A 15,196-nucleotide genomic window follows, 5' to 3' on the forward strand; every position below is an offset into this window, starting at 1 on the left:
ATACCTAAGTAACTTTCATGCATCCACAATAATAAACATTTTCAGTGTTTCGAGCTCATTTCTCGCGAATATACCTAAATTGAAACAATGCCAATTTCTTTTTCAGGCTGCGCTGATGCGTTTTTGTTAGGTATCGTTATTTTTATTCTGTTCTGTTCGGAAATATTTGAACTGATATTGGAATAGTTTATCGATATTCGAATTTTTGTTTCGCTATTCACTATCGTTGCGAATGTTTTTATATAGCAGTTGGAAAGATCCGACTCGTTTTTTTTGTTTGTTTATGGCACTGCATACGAATTTTTTTTTTGCATCATTCCATGCAATATCTATTATTAAATTTTAGGTATAAGACGGAAGTTTGAAGTTGTATAAACACATTATCAATTTACAATTTTGAAACGTTGCGACGCCTATCGACGCTAAGCGTCTTTTTCTTCATTTTGATTATTTCTGTCACAATTGAGTTGTTTAAATAGTGTATGATATTAGAAATACATGAATAGTAGTTTTTATTGAGCTTTCAATAACATTTGGAATTTCATAGTATTTCTCATTGTCAATATGGCAACCACAAAACTCAAGTTGGAAATTTGTCGTCTCACAAAAGATGAACTCATTTATGAATAGAATGTTAGAGGTCTAGGTAAGGGTGGTAGTTTACCCGTTACGGATCTTCGGAAAGCTCTTCGGTAATGCATTGACTTTAGAAAAAACTTCGTTGGCAATCAAAAACCCTGCTTATCCTTATAAATTTGAACAGGACTCAACTGCTGTTTTATCTGGTATTGATACTGTTAAAACATCTCTTGTTGACTTTTCGGAAACAGAGAAAGACAATAAATATAAAAGTATCATACAAAGAATTGTTCATCTTTTAGGTCGTGTTAATAGAAGTAATCCACAAAATGATGCTGAAAAGACATGTAAATCTGATTATCGTGTTCAATTGTTATTATAATTGGAGACTCGGTTGTTTTCGATATATACATTTTACGACAGTCCTTGAATCCTGTAGCCCACAGTTCTGCTGAATCCAGTGATTCACCTAGTGATTCAGAAACAGCTGTCAGTATTAGGCCAGTACCTGTTCGTGACTGAGGTCTAAAGTTCACAGGAAAACCAGGTTCCATTTCAATTTGCACCTTTATTGAGCAAGTTGAGGAAAAAAGGAAATCAAGAGGCATCTTTTGTTCTATTTTATTCAGGGATGCTGAGGGTGATGTTTACGTCTGTTATATTTAGTGAAGCCCTGGGCATCGGATTGGGAATCCTTGGTAGAGTTAATGCGTCAACAATTTTTACCTACAAACTTTCGATGATATCAAGCGTAGGACTCAAGGACCAAAGGAAAGTATTGGAATGTACGTGGCTAGCATGAAAAGTCTTTTCAACAAGATACGAAATCCCGTTGCAGAAGTTCAGTTTTCAATGATATTGGAACGTGTTGATCCTTATTATTAACCTTTTTTAGACTTTCAAGAGATTACATCCATTGTTGATTTATTGAAAGTTTGCCGCGTATTGGATGAGAAGCGGGATATAGCCAAATCTTATATACCCCCGCCTTCTCGAAATAAATCTTTGATACCAGAATTAACTTATGTGGAAGCATCCGTAGCCAGTACCAGTAACAATGTTTCAGAAATATCTTCAATATATTCAACTAGGAGCTGCTACAACTGTGGACAAAGTGGACATAACTTCCGTGGCTACGTGACTCCTCGTAAGAAATTTTGTTACCGCTGTGGTGCACCAGATGTTACTTCTTGTGAGTGTTCTTGTTGTTCTCGTTCTGCAGGTAGGCAGATGAGAAGTTCTGAGAGATATAGACATCGACAAGATACTGAACAGAATTCTAACCGGGTTCATTCGGGAAATGTATCGGGGAGGAACTAGGTGGTCTAGAAGTTTTTCCCTTTTTTGAATGAATCGATCTCTTTCCACTTGAGTCATAAAAATCAAATAATATTGGATTATGTACTGTCACACGTTAGTGGTGATGAACGACTCTACCTGGAAATCCAGTGCTGGGATTTCCAGTAATGAGACTTTAGATTCAGTTGCTTTTAGAACGTTGGTTGGATCAAGTGGTTTTGAGCAACTTGGATTCAAATTGAAAAATTCTTTGAACGAATGTAAAGTCGCCAATGGCCAAATATGTCATAGTATAGGGTACGTCACCACTCCTTTATGTATGATGGACAAAATATGTGTTATTGATATTTGGATGATTCCCGAGCTACCTCAAAAATTGATTCTGGGGATTAACTTTTGGAAGTCCATGAATATTGTTCCGGATTTGAGACAAAATTTTTGGTATTTTTGCAAGGATTTTCCCGATAAAATTTAAGTTAGCACTATGCAGGATGAATCCTTGTTGAGTCTCCAACAGAAAGACGTACTGAATTCCTTAATTGAAGAAAAGAACAAAATGATGGGAACTTGCCTGGGTAGGACTCATCTTGTATCTCATACAATTGAACTGGTTAGTGATGACAAACCCAATAAGCAGAGATACTATCAGGTATCCCCGCCTAAACAAAAAGTGATTGATGATGAGATTCAGAAGATGCTTCAAAACGACATCATTGAGCCTTGTAAAAGTCCGTAATCTTCTCCTGTTTGCCTGATAAGGAAAAAGGATGGATCGTACCGCTTTTGTGTAGATTAGCGTCAACTCAATGCGGTTACAGTCAAAGACGCATATCCCTTGCCCTACATATCATCTATTCTGGATCAGTTACGTGACGCGAAATACTTGAGCTCATTAGACATAAAAAGCGCTTACTGGCAGGTACCTATAGTCGAATCATGTAGAGATTTAACGGCATTTACGGTTCCTGGTGGCTTGTATCGTTTCAAAGTCATGCCTTTCGGTTTGACTAATGCTCCTGCTACTGGGCAAAGGCTAATAGATTCTATCTTAGGACCAGATTTACAACCTTTCGTTTTTGTATATCTTGATGATATCATAGTGGTATCTCAGGACTTTTAACCAAATATCGACATTCTGACAAAAAAATTTTGATAGATTACATACATCAGGGTTGATTGTTAGTTTCGAAAAATGTTACTTCTGCCGCTCTGAAATAAGATATTTGGGTTACATTGTGGATCAGTGTGGTTTGAGACCTGATCCTTTGAAAGTTGAAGCCCTGTTGAATATTCCGGTACCAAATAAATTCGACAGTTTGTAGGTACCGCTTCGTGGTACCATCGATTTATCCTACAGTTCTCCACTATTATTGCACCTTTAACTAATCTCACAAAGAAAAATATACCCTTTCGCTGGACAGAGAAATGTGAGAAATCTTTTGAATATCTTACGGAATGTATGGTTAGTGCTCCTATCCTCACATGTCCTGATTTTCAGAAAACGTTTTATTTGCAAACTGATTCGTCAGCATTTGGAATTGGTGCTGTGCTCAGTCAATATTTTGAGGAAGGAGAGAAAGTAATCTGCTACCTTTCTAGGTCGCTAACTCATCAGAAACGAAAATATAGTGCAAACGAAAGAGAATGTACAGTAGAAAAACTGAGACATTATTTGGAGGGATTCCATTTCGAAATAATAACAGATTGTCACTCTTTGAAGTGGTTACATAATCTGAAAGATGCTCAAGGTCGTCTAGGACGTTGGGCTTTACCACTACAACCTTATGATTATGAAATTATTCGCCGAAAGGAACCAGAAAATATTGTTCCTGACTTTTTGCCTCGATATGTTAATTTTTTAACGGAGTCTCTAGAAGTAAACGTGACCAGAATGCTAGAAAATGATCATTTATTCTCATCTTCCGATCGATGGTATCTGAAACTACGTGATAATATCACAAATTACCCGTTTCGTATAAAGTTGATGATCAACTCAGATTATTCAAACATGTTCGTCTAAAATATCCTCAGCTATCGGAGCCGTCCGATAAATGGCAATAAGTAGTTCCAAAGGAGAAAAGGCGAGATAGTATTTCCCGTTTTCATGACGACCCCACCGCAGGACATGCAGGCATTTTCAAAACTGTAGCTCGAGTAGCCAACCAATATTACTGGTCAAAACTGAGAGCTGACGTGTGTCGCTATATAAAACATTGTCATTTTTGTAACTTTACCAAACCGGACCAAAATAAAGCAACTGGTTTAATGCTAAAACTCCCATTGCCTCTCGACCTTGACAGCTCGTCAGTGCTGACCTAATGGGAACATTACCTAAAACGTGCAAAGGTTACCGTTTTATTCTTGCTGTATGTGATTCATTCAGTAAGTTTGTTCTTCTATTTCCGTTACGAACCGCAACTGCGAGTACTGTGACTCAGACCATTGAAGACAATGTCTTGTTGATGTTTCGTTCTCCGAAAACCTTGATAGTTGATAATGGAGTACAGTTTCGGAGTAAACTATTCAGAGATCTTTCCATGAAATATAATTTTGATATTTCCTATGACGCCAATTATCATCCACAAACTAATCCCACTGAATGGGTTAATCGCGTTATTAAATCCATGCTCACTGCCTATGTTTCTAAAAATCATCGGCTATGGGATCAGTATCTTCTAAAACTTGCTTACGCTATCAGGTAACATTTTTTGAAGACCTGACAGTACACTCCCAATTTTGTTAATTTTGGACGTGAAGTCATATTAGACGGTAAATCTGCAACCTACAATCCTATCGATTCTTTATATCCTCAACATTCAATCAATGATAAAATTCAGACCTTTTCGCATATTTATAAGGATGTACAAGCACATTTTGAAAAAGCTTTTAAACGATCAAAACGTCAGTACGATTTTCGTCGTCGCCTAGACAAATTCACAGTAAGACAATTAGTGTGTTGAAAGAATTATGCACTATCTGATGCTACCAAATATTTCACTTCCAAACTAGCCGAAAAGTATGTTGGACCTATGACTATTTCAAGAATAGTATCGCCAGATGGCGCCGACTGACCAGAATACGAATGATCAGAGAGACTGCAAATATTGTAAAAAAGCCATAGTTAATGGTTTTAAGTGCATAAACTGTGAAACAATCTACCATCCATCATGTGGTCAAAGAATAAATGCATAAATAATTTGCTGTGACAACAAAAAACTTCCGCAATTATGTGATGATCTGGAAACCGACGATATTTTCGACAAAATGGAAATAAGCTGCTTAGGCAAATTATACAGGATAAAGACATTATCATAAGTGACAAAGAATGTGTAATTGGATTGTTGAACGAGAAAATTGCATATCTTGAGGAAAAATTGTTTCAATACAAACACAATCAAAACATTCAATCTGGCCCAACAAAAAATCTGGAGCAAAACACGAAGAAGAAACCAACTGAAAAAACGTCATCCGAACAAAAACAACATAAGGGACCAAATGAAATAAATACAAACTCACAATCAGGGTCAACGGGGAATTCCGTATTACAGGGTGAGGCAAAAATTGAAATAAATCAGGTTGCATCCGAAATACTGAAAATTCAAACAGAGCGAAAATTGAATGAAATCATTAACTTAACAAAACCAGAATACGACTATCTGACTATCGTCAGACGAAAAAGAAGAAATAATGTTGGAAGCGGGGACGGAGACGAACATTTTCATGGGAAGAAAGAAAACAAAAATAAAAAGATATGGTTATTTGTCTCAGGTGTACCAGATGAAGTTCTTGTGGAAAACATAGATAAGTACATAAAGGAACGAACAAATTCTGAAAACACATGCATAAAAAAATTACCAACACAAAATACGCAAGAAGACAACCAGTCTTTCATGATCGGAGTTGAACCACACCTGAAAGAGCGAGTTTCTGGCCTAGTAAAATACGCTTCACACGTTTCAATTTCAGAATAGGATGCACTGTTTGGAACCTTTGGTTAAAATAGTTTTAATCTTCCTCTTTGAACATGATCAATTGGTGATCGAAACACGTGTCTTTGTTGTTGGGAAAAAACTCCAGTAATATTCAGATCGATACTCGTCACGAAAAAGAAGATTAAATAAAGTTTCTTCTACACACTTGAATAGTAAACGTAGACCTTTGGATGCTGAAATGAACATTTTCCATCTAAATATCCAAGTCTTAGTAACAAGATTGATGACCGAAATTTATTTTTATCAGAAAATTTGTATCATGTAGTGTGTCTCAGCGAAATATGGTTAACAACAGAACAAGTACATTCCATTGGTATTAAGTACTACTTAATAGTGAATTCTTACTGTAGGCAAAATTTCAAACATGGAGGTGTGGCAATATTTGTAAAAAAGAATCTTTCATCACAAAAAATTGATGTTAGTCATTTCTGTACGGAAATTGACGCAGAATTCACAGCTATAGTTATTGAAAATACTGTTATAGTGACAATATATAGATCTAATCGTGGTGATTTTGACAAATTTTCAAATTCTCTTGATGATATCTTGGAATTCATTACCAGGAACCATACTGAAGTTGTACTACTAGGGGATTTTAATGTAAATTTTATCTCACACAGCAAAGAAGAAAATACTTTACAAAATATACTCGTATCTCATAATTTTAAAACTCTCTTACGTGAACCTACTAGGGTTACCGGATACTCCGCCACATGTATTGATAACATCTGCGTAAATTTCAACAGCTATATAGACTTTGGAATCATCAGAGAGGACATATCAGATCATTTTGGGCAATTTATTAGTGTTAAAATAAATACAGATTCTGTTTGGGACAACAAAGAGTTAAACACATTCAGGTAAATTAGTGAAATGGGCATAGCAGAGTTCAAACATCATATGAACAAAATAGATTGGACACAATTTTACTTATCTGACAATCCAAATATCTTAGCTAAATTTTTTTGTGATAACATAGCGATTGAAGTAGCATTTCCTTTAAAAAAAGAAAATCAAAAAATTCATAAACCAAAGTGGTTCACAGACGATCTGAAAAAATTGAGAAATGAAATGAAACAAAAAAACTACATTTATAAAATGACGGGGAATCCAGAATCAAAACACTCTTATATTTTAGCAAAAAAAGACTACAGAAAAAAAATAAACAAATATAAAAGGGAGGTAGGTGTATGATAGTGTTTCAAAAACTGCCTGGAAAATAGTAAATGAGATCAGAGGGAAATCCAGTTTCAGTAGTGAAAGCACGTGCCTTACTGCGGATGATTTCAGTGAATATAGTGCAACAATGGTTGACAATATTATTAAAACAATACCTCCCACCGATCTGAGAGGTGAGGAACTTTTGAAAATTAATGTAAAAACCTCGGTATTCCTGAGACCCACAAACGAGAATGAAATTTTAACACTTCTGAGAACCTTAAAAAATAGTAGTAGTATGGATGCATACAATATCAGTGCGAAAATAATAAAACTCGTTCCTGAACTTTTAGCAGAACCTCTTGCACATCTGACAAATATTTGCCTGGTAAAGGGTGAGTTTCCATCACACTTAAAACTGGGGAGAGCAACCCCTATTCTAAAGAAAGGTGATGCTAATAATTGCGACAACAACAGATTTATAACAATAACTCCTATAATCTTAAAAATAATAGAAGCTATCATCAAGGACAGAATAATAAATTTTTTAGAAAAGGGAAAACTCCTAGATGATCATCAGTATGGTTTTTGTTCTCCCAGATAAACCTCTCAAGCTGTCACCGACATAGTCAAAAATCAAGATGTAGGGATACATACACGTGCAATCTTATGTGACCTGTCAAAGGCATTTGATAGTGTTTCTCATCATATTTTGTTGAAAAAACTCCACAAATATGGAATACGTGGAACAGCATTAGATCTTATCGAGTCATACCTAAAAGACAGATAGCAATTGAGAGGTTCAAAGCTGAAGTGAACTAAGTCCATTTATTGTGAATTTGAGATATGAAGATTTGAAGTTGTTTGTCAACAATTAATTCCCATATCATCTATTTTTTTTGCGATTGAAGATCACTTAGACCATTCATAACTTGAATATGAGTGCCATCATCGAAACAAGGAATTTTAATGTTTTCAGTTTTATAATTTTCTTTCTTCTCTCATGTTGGACTTAGTTCACTTTTCCGCTGAATATTTTATAAATACAGAAGAAACAAGCTCAGTATGAAAAAAAAAAAACTTTATTTATTGAAACGGGACCATTGCTTTTTTATATCATTCATCATAAACCATAAAGTTTTTGACGAGTAGAGAGTGTGTGTGCACGTGAAACAGGACAGCTCCGTTTAATTAGAAATAACCAGAGTAAAGACCGTATAAAAATACTGATATTTTGGTGTGTTGGAAAATCGTGAACTGCGAGAAGAACCTTTTAATGTATTTTTAGTTTTTCATGTCAAATCTGTGTTTGCACCTACATTTTGGAGATTTTACATTTGCACAAACTGTTTGGAAAAACCTTATCAGCAAGTGAAGAAAAAACTGGTAACAAATAGCTATCCTATAGTCAGAGGGTTAAACACCATTTTTGATCGATATCAGAATGGCCGATATTTGTGCATCATGTGAGCAGGATCTAGTGTCACCTCGCAAACCACAAGAGGAGACTAAATCATCTGTCGGTAACAAATAAGACAGATGGGTATCCGCGGCTTAGCTAAACAGTGGAGACGGGAGTGGGTTAAACAACTTAGCAAATTTCAAATAGATCTTAATGGGCGCCAGGTAAATTTAATCCTCCAGATACCCTAAGTAACTCACAATATCAATAACTTACCAATTAATATTGGAAATAAAAGATAAAGATCCCCAATATGATTTATTCAGTAATCCTAACTTACATGGATTAACCAACAACGCTTCTAAGACAACAATGCAATATTCACACTACTACGCGATGTTCAAATGTCAATACAAGAGTGCGGTGTATATACCACGAATTCAATCAGCCATAAATTACGGTAGTAACGACGCTCAAAAAACTACAATACGTCGAGTAAAACTACCACGAAAATTGAGTAGGTGAAATCGTAAATACTAGTATCGGATGGTAAGACAAACTCGTTTGCGTCGCGTGAGCTCAGGCGTAGGCGCATCGGTGTCAATCAGCAATCGTGAAAGGAAGAATATACCTCAATTTCCGTTTCACAAATATCTATATCAATCAGGTATCAATAAACAAACTCTTAATCAATAAACGATAAACAAACACTATATCAACAGGTATCAATAAACATAAGGGCAACAATTATTCAAATATCTCAGTATATCACAAATTTTCAATTAAATCAATTATAACTTGCGTGCTCCTTTTGGGCCACCCGGTATATGGTGTTAGGTTACCCCGTGGTTCGACGGATATGGATCACCTTGTAGCACCGGTGGATCACCCTGTAGTACGGCGGAGATGGATCACCCTGTAGCACCACCAAGATAGATCACCCTGTAGGGCACGACAAGCTGGACCAGTAATGGATCACCAAATAAGATCCAGAAAGATAAAGAAACTTGAGAAGAAGAAAAAAAAGGAAAACAGGAAAACCGGAAAACAGGAAAAAAAAAGAAAAAAAAACAGGAAAGAAGAAGAAAAAACCCTACGGAATCAGATAAAAACAAGGTGAGATTCAACCCCCATTCAATAGGGACTATTTGACTAATCAATACCCCTGGTATATTTTCATTAAGCAAAGTAGCAAGATAACAAGAGTATATTTTTGGGTGCCCTGTATAACCATATGACCCATAAAAATCAAGACAATTGAATGAGTGTTGAAACCTCTCTTCAAAACTAATATTCACTTGAATGACAACGATGGAATCAGAAATTACTAAAATCATTTAAAACACATTTAATGGTAAAATTCTTACCCTGGCCAAGGGGTTTTCTATACGTTTCTTCGTGTGCGGTGCTCTGCACGGAGGTCCTACTGGGACTTGATGAGTGACTGAGGGCCTTCTGTTTCTTACGAATCTAGAGACGAGAAACGAAGGTTTGAAGAATTGAAGAAGTGATATCATAGCTAAGACCACATGAGAGATGCGACAGTGATTCAGACATACCTAATTTCGGAAATCCTTCCACCTGGCACGAGTTCGGTAACCACCACAAATCCTCAAAAGAGATTAAGTTTCAGACTGCAAATATCCACACCAAAATGACCAATCAGTCTTCCACTATACAATCCTGACTTGTAGAAATAATCCCCGTGAAGGATGGCACAAATAAAACCAAATATATCCTACAATCAGTCTGATGGTACGCTTTGAACTCCGAACCAAGCTCAATCGAAGGCCAACTTCCGAATACTAAAAGACTGCCACATCTGACAGCTAACCAGTTGTTGCCACGGTGCGTCCAACCTACCCTACAAGCACCAAGGGGGCGCTGTGCACAACATCATAAATCTATCAATTCCTCCACAGCCACTTGAGACAATATCAACAAGTCCATGACCCATCAAAACTCCTTCTCAAAGCAATGCAACCCTTAAACAACCCTTGACAACTTGAGTAACCGATCAATCCCTCACCCGTGAACAACTGTAGAACTAGTTCGGTGTAAGTCGACGGAACGACACTACGAAAGTTCGGCAGATGTCAACCAACAGCTGTCTCTTAACCTTGTATTAGAATGTATACAAAAATATTGTTCCAACCTATTTTCAACTATTTACCAATCCTTATTCATGCGATGAAATAGAAACATATAAGGTAAGTCGCCACATCCTTCCCTTTCAGTACAAATATTAGAGCATTCATATTATGCAGAATATTCACCGAAAATATCAAACAGTATTCAGAAACCCAGAGGTAACTAATATTGTTTTTCAGGCGATATGACTCTAATATGTCAGTAAACCTTCTGGAAGTCATGAATAACAATCTATGCAAGAAATAATCTCGGAAAGGTATAGGGAATAAGGCAGACAACGGCTGAAAAAAATGATAGGTGAAGAAAACTGAGAAACAAACAATAACAACTATTTCAACCTAGCGAGGAATTTCGGATCTCCAACGTCGATTGGCAATAGGAGAATGCGTAAATACTGGTCAAAGCAGTTAGTCAGGGAGCATACATATATTCTTGTACATTTCAGGTATAGTTTTCTATGGAACGGAAGATTCCCATTACTATGATGTTAAATGAATAAAATCTACTTGTAACTCAATTACATTGTTAATATCCTTTGAATAAAAATCTTAAAAGGTAAGGTAGTGTTTTGAAAGGTCACATAAGAGCAGTTTGATCTAGTGCTAAATTGAAACGTAACACTAGGTGATAAAACTGTCACTTGTGACAGCTGTCACATCACGCAACATCTATCAGACGTATGTACGGGTTTGAGTTCGTCTGAACTTCGTGCAGTGGTTCTTATCAAAAGAACCCTACATTATTTTTGTCAAGAATGCCGCGTATCCTTCAAGAGTGTACCACTACTCGTAAGAGAAATTAGAAGTTTCAAAGCTGAATTCGCCGCCCTCACAGCAGAAGTTGCTACTCTGAAATCAGAAGTTAGTGACCTAAGAGTGGAAAATATCGACCTCAAATCAGAACTTAATGTACTCGAGAACGAAATCGACCAGCTGAAAAAAGTCAAGACGGAGGAAACTGGCTCTCAGGAAAGTATCATTGTGGAGCTGATGGAGAGACAAAGAAGAGAATCCAACTTAATTATAGCAAATATAAAGGAATCGCAGGCCACTTCACCTTTAAGCAGGAAAGAAGAAGATATTAAAACTGTACAGGATCTACTTCAATATCAAAATATCGACATAAATAATTTAAAAATATTCAGAGTTGGGAAAACTTCCCCTGATAAAAATCGCCTGATCAAAGTAATCACAGCGAGCAAAGAGAATGCAATTTCGGTACTCAAGAATAAAAATTCGCTTTCACAAGACATCAAAATCTTCAAGGACCAAACAAAAAAACAACAAGATTATTATAAGAGTATCAAGAAACAGCTTCAGGAAATAATTGCAAAAGGCGATAACTCAAAAATCATTAGATACATTAACAATATACCTACTATTGTTAACATGGACAAAAATGAAAAAAACTAGCACTTCATCCTAATATACCCTTAAAAACAAATATTATCTATGGTAACATTGAAAGTCTTACCGCACATAAAGACGAAGTAATCGCCAGAATCCTTTCCTATAAGCCGGATATCTTATTATTCAGCGAAAGTCGTACTACTGAAGACATTCAAGATTCCGAGATTTTGCTCCCGAACTATAACACAATTAGATGTGATTCATTATCAAGACATACGGGAGGTGTTGTGATTTATGTTAACCGTAGAATACATTATTCGATCTATAAACGATATATTCTCAACAACAATTACTGGTGTATAGCATTAAAAATTAAGTATAATCAAACAAACATGATAGTCGGCGTTTTGTACCATTCACCCAGTGCAAGTCACTCAATATTTCTTGATGATTTCGAAAACATCTGTGAAGATTTATGTACATCTAACAAAAAATTTATCTTAGCCGCGATTTTAACATAAATCTACTCAAAAATGACACATTCAACTCGTTTTCGAAATATAATAAACAGTCATGGAGTTTGTCAGCACGTAAATGAATGTACCAGAATTACAAATAATAGTTCCTCTTTGATTGATTTTGTTCTTAGTAATTTCGATAATCAAAACATTGTACAACATGTGCCAAAGTTAACTGATCATTCCTTGATTTCAGTCAATTTGTCTAATAGAATAAAGAGTAACTGAAAAACTCTGATTTCCTACCGAAATTTGGACAGAACAAATATGGATACAATAACCAAAGAACTAATAAGCAACAATTATTTATTAAACTGTGTTGATGTAAATCGATTTTATAGTGATTTTATTTTCCAAACAGAAAATACTGTTAATATCATAGCTCCTCTCAAAACATACCGTTGTCATAAAAATAGTTTACCATGGTATGACCAGGATGTGCATAATTGTGCTAAAGCAAGAGATGATGCATATAAGACCTTTAAGAATAGCAAAAATGATGATGATTGGCAATGGTACAAAAAATTGAGGAATGATGTAGTAAATTTACTCAAAACAAAAAAAAACAGAAGTACTATTATAATAAAATTGATTTGAACACGAGAAATCCACGAGGCATGTGGAAAAGCATAAAATCGCTGATAAACACAACGAATAACTCTAGTTTCAGTAACGGCATCCAGTTTGAAATAAACAGTCAAGTAAAAATTTGCACGGAAACTCGTGAAATTGCTGAAAATTTCAATCTTTATTTCGAAACTAGTATCGAATCCATAGTTGACTCTATAAATGCTAATACAGTTTGGCAAGCGGGTGATGAGGCAGTGTCTACTTTTTCTGAATTTCAGCAGCTAAAGATAGCAGACCTTGCTAAAATAATCAACAACTTGGAAAACAAATCTGGGGCAGAAATTGTCGATATTAAATTTATAAAATATACTTTTGGTGTTATTGGGAATGTACTATTGCAGTTTGTAAATATTTCCCTACAATATGGACAATTTCTTAATGCATTAAAAGTCAGTACTGCTGTGCCGATACCTAAAATTCCAAACACAAATAAATCAAGTGAATATCGTCCCATTAATACTCTGCCGGGAATGGAGAAATTGTTGGAAATGGCTGTATACGATCAACTAATGAAATATATTAACAAGAACAATATCCTAATAACAAACCAATCTGGATTTCGAAAGAATTTCTCCTGTGAAACCGCTCTACAACTGACTGTTACCAAGTGGATACAATCAATTGATAAGGGAGAATACGTTGTTGCAGTTTTTCTTGATTTACGAAGAGCATTCGAGACAATTGATAGGAATATCCTTTTAAAAAAATTAGAATTAATTGGGATTAAAGGGGTTGTGCTAAATTGGTTTAAAAATTATTTAAATGATCGACAACAAGTCACAAAGATTGAAAGTGAATTATCCATTCCAGTCACTACAAAGTTCGGAGTGCCCCAGGGAAGTGTACTGGGGCCCTTGTTGTTTTTGATTTACATAAACGACATAAACGACATAAACACATACCACACTAGTGACTTTATCAACTTATTTGCTGACGACACGTTACTATCTATAGCACATAAAGACCTGAAAGTAGCTATAGAAAAGATGAACTCATCTCTAAATCAAATTGAGAATTATTTTTCGGCAAATAAAATGAAATTAAATACTTCAAAAACGAAAGCTATGATTCTAACAACCTCTTACAAATATAAACAAATAAATATAAATACTCTTTCCCTGTATGCTGATGGTCAGAAACTTGAATTTGTGAAAGAATTCAAATATTTAGGTTTTATGTTGGACAACAGTATGTCTTTTGGTGCACACTATAACTATATGACTAAAAAGATTTCAAAAAAACTATATTTCTTCACTAGAATTTCGAAACACCTTTCTACAAATGCGAAAATAACCGTATATAATACAATAATACAGCCCCATTTTGATTATTGCAGTACGCTGTTATACAGTTTTGACCAAAATAAAATTATGTCTCTGCAAAAGTTACAGAACAGAGGAATGAGGGTGGTTCTTGGATGTAATCGTTATGCAAGTATATGCTTTATGCTCAGTGCATTACAGTGGATGTCTATTCGTGAAAGATATTACAGGTCAGCAATGATACTTATTTAATAATAATAATAATAATAATAATCATTTATTGGTGCTAACATACACCAGTATTTACACAAGTCGAAAAGAAAAAAAAAATACGTTATTAGATAAAAATTTACAATAAATGCATATAAACAGTATACTTGACAACTAGCACTTACAGATATAAAAAAAAAATGATGCACAGACATTGTTAAAAAGAATTAAATGATTTAATGCATGTCCCTAAAGTTATTTTGAAGGTACTCCTCAGTGCTATAGAACGCTTTTCTTTTTAGGTATAGTTTTATTTTGTTCTTAAACTGTGTGAAAGGTAAGTTTTTTACTTCTTCTGGAAGGACATTGTACATATTTATGCAATGATAGCTAGTTCCGTCTCTAGTACGGGAGAGTCGCAAATAGTTTTGTACAATTCTTTGACTGTTTCGAGTAGAATAGTTGTGTAAATCGCAATGTCTACTATACATGTTTTGATTTTGTTTCATATACAATAGACATTCCAATATGTATACACATGGCAAGGTAAGTATACATAGTTCCATAAACTTTTGACGACAACATTCCCGGTAACCTATGTGGGCTATAATTCTGATGCATTTTCGCTGTAAACTAAATGCTTTGG

General features: G+C 35.2%; 1 protein-coding gene across 2 annotated transcripts in view; it reads right to left on the reverse strand.

Moving 5' to 3' along the window:
- The window catches only part of ste14 (isoprenylcysteine carboxylmethyltransferase ste14), a 91,932-nt gene that overhangs the window by 52,009 nt on the left and 24,727 nt on the right, over positions 1 to 15,196 (reverse strand). The gene's annotated exons all lie outside the window — the stretch shown is intronic.

The sequence above is a fragment of the Leptinotarsa decemlineata genome, unplaced genomic scaffold (assembly GCF_025532065.1).
Source record: "Leptinotarsa decemlineata unplaced genomic scaffold, Ldec_3_MD MMD2_tig00026375_RagTag_RagTag, whole genome shotgun sequence".
NCBI classification, from domain to species: Eukaryota; Metazoa; Arthropoda; class Insecta; order Coleoptera; family Chrysomelidae; genus Leptinotarsa; species Leptinotarsa decemlineata.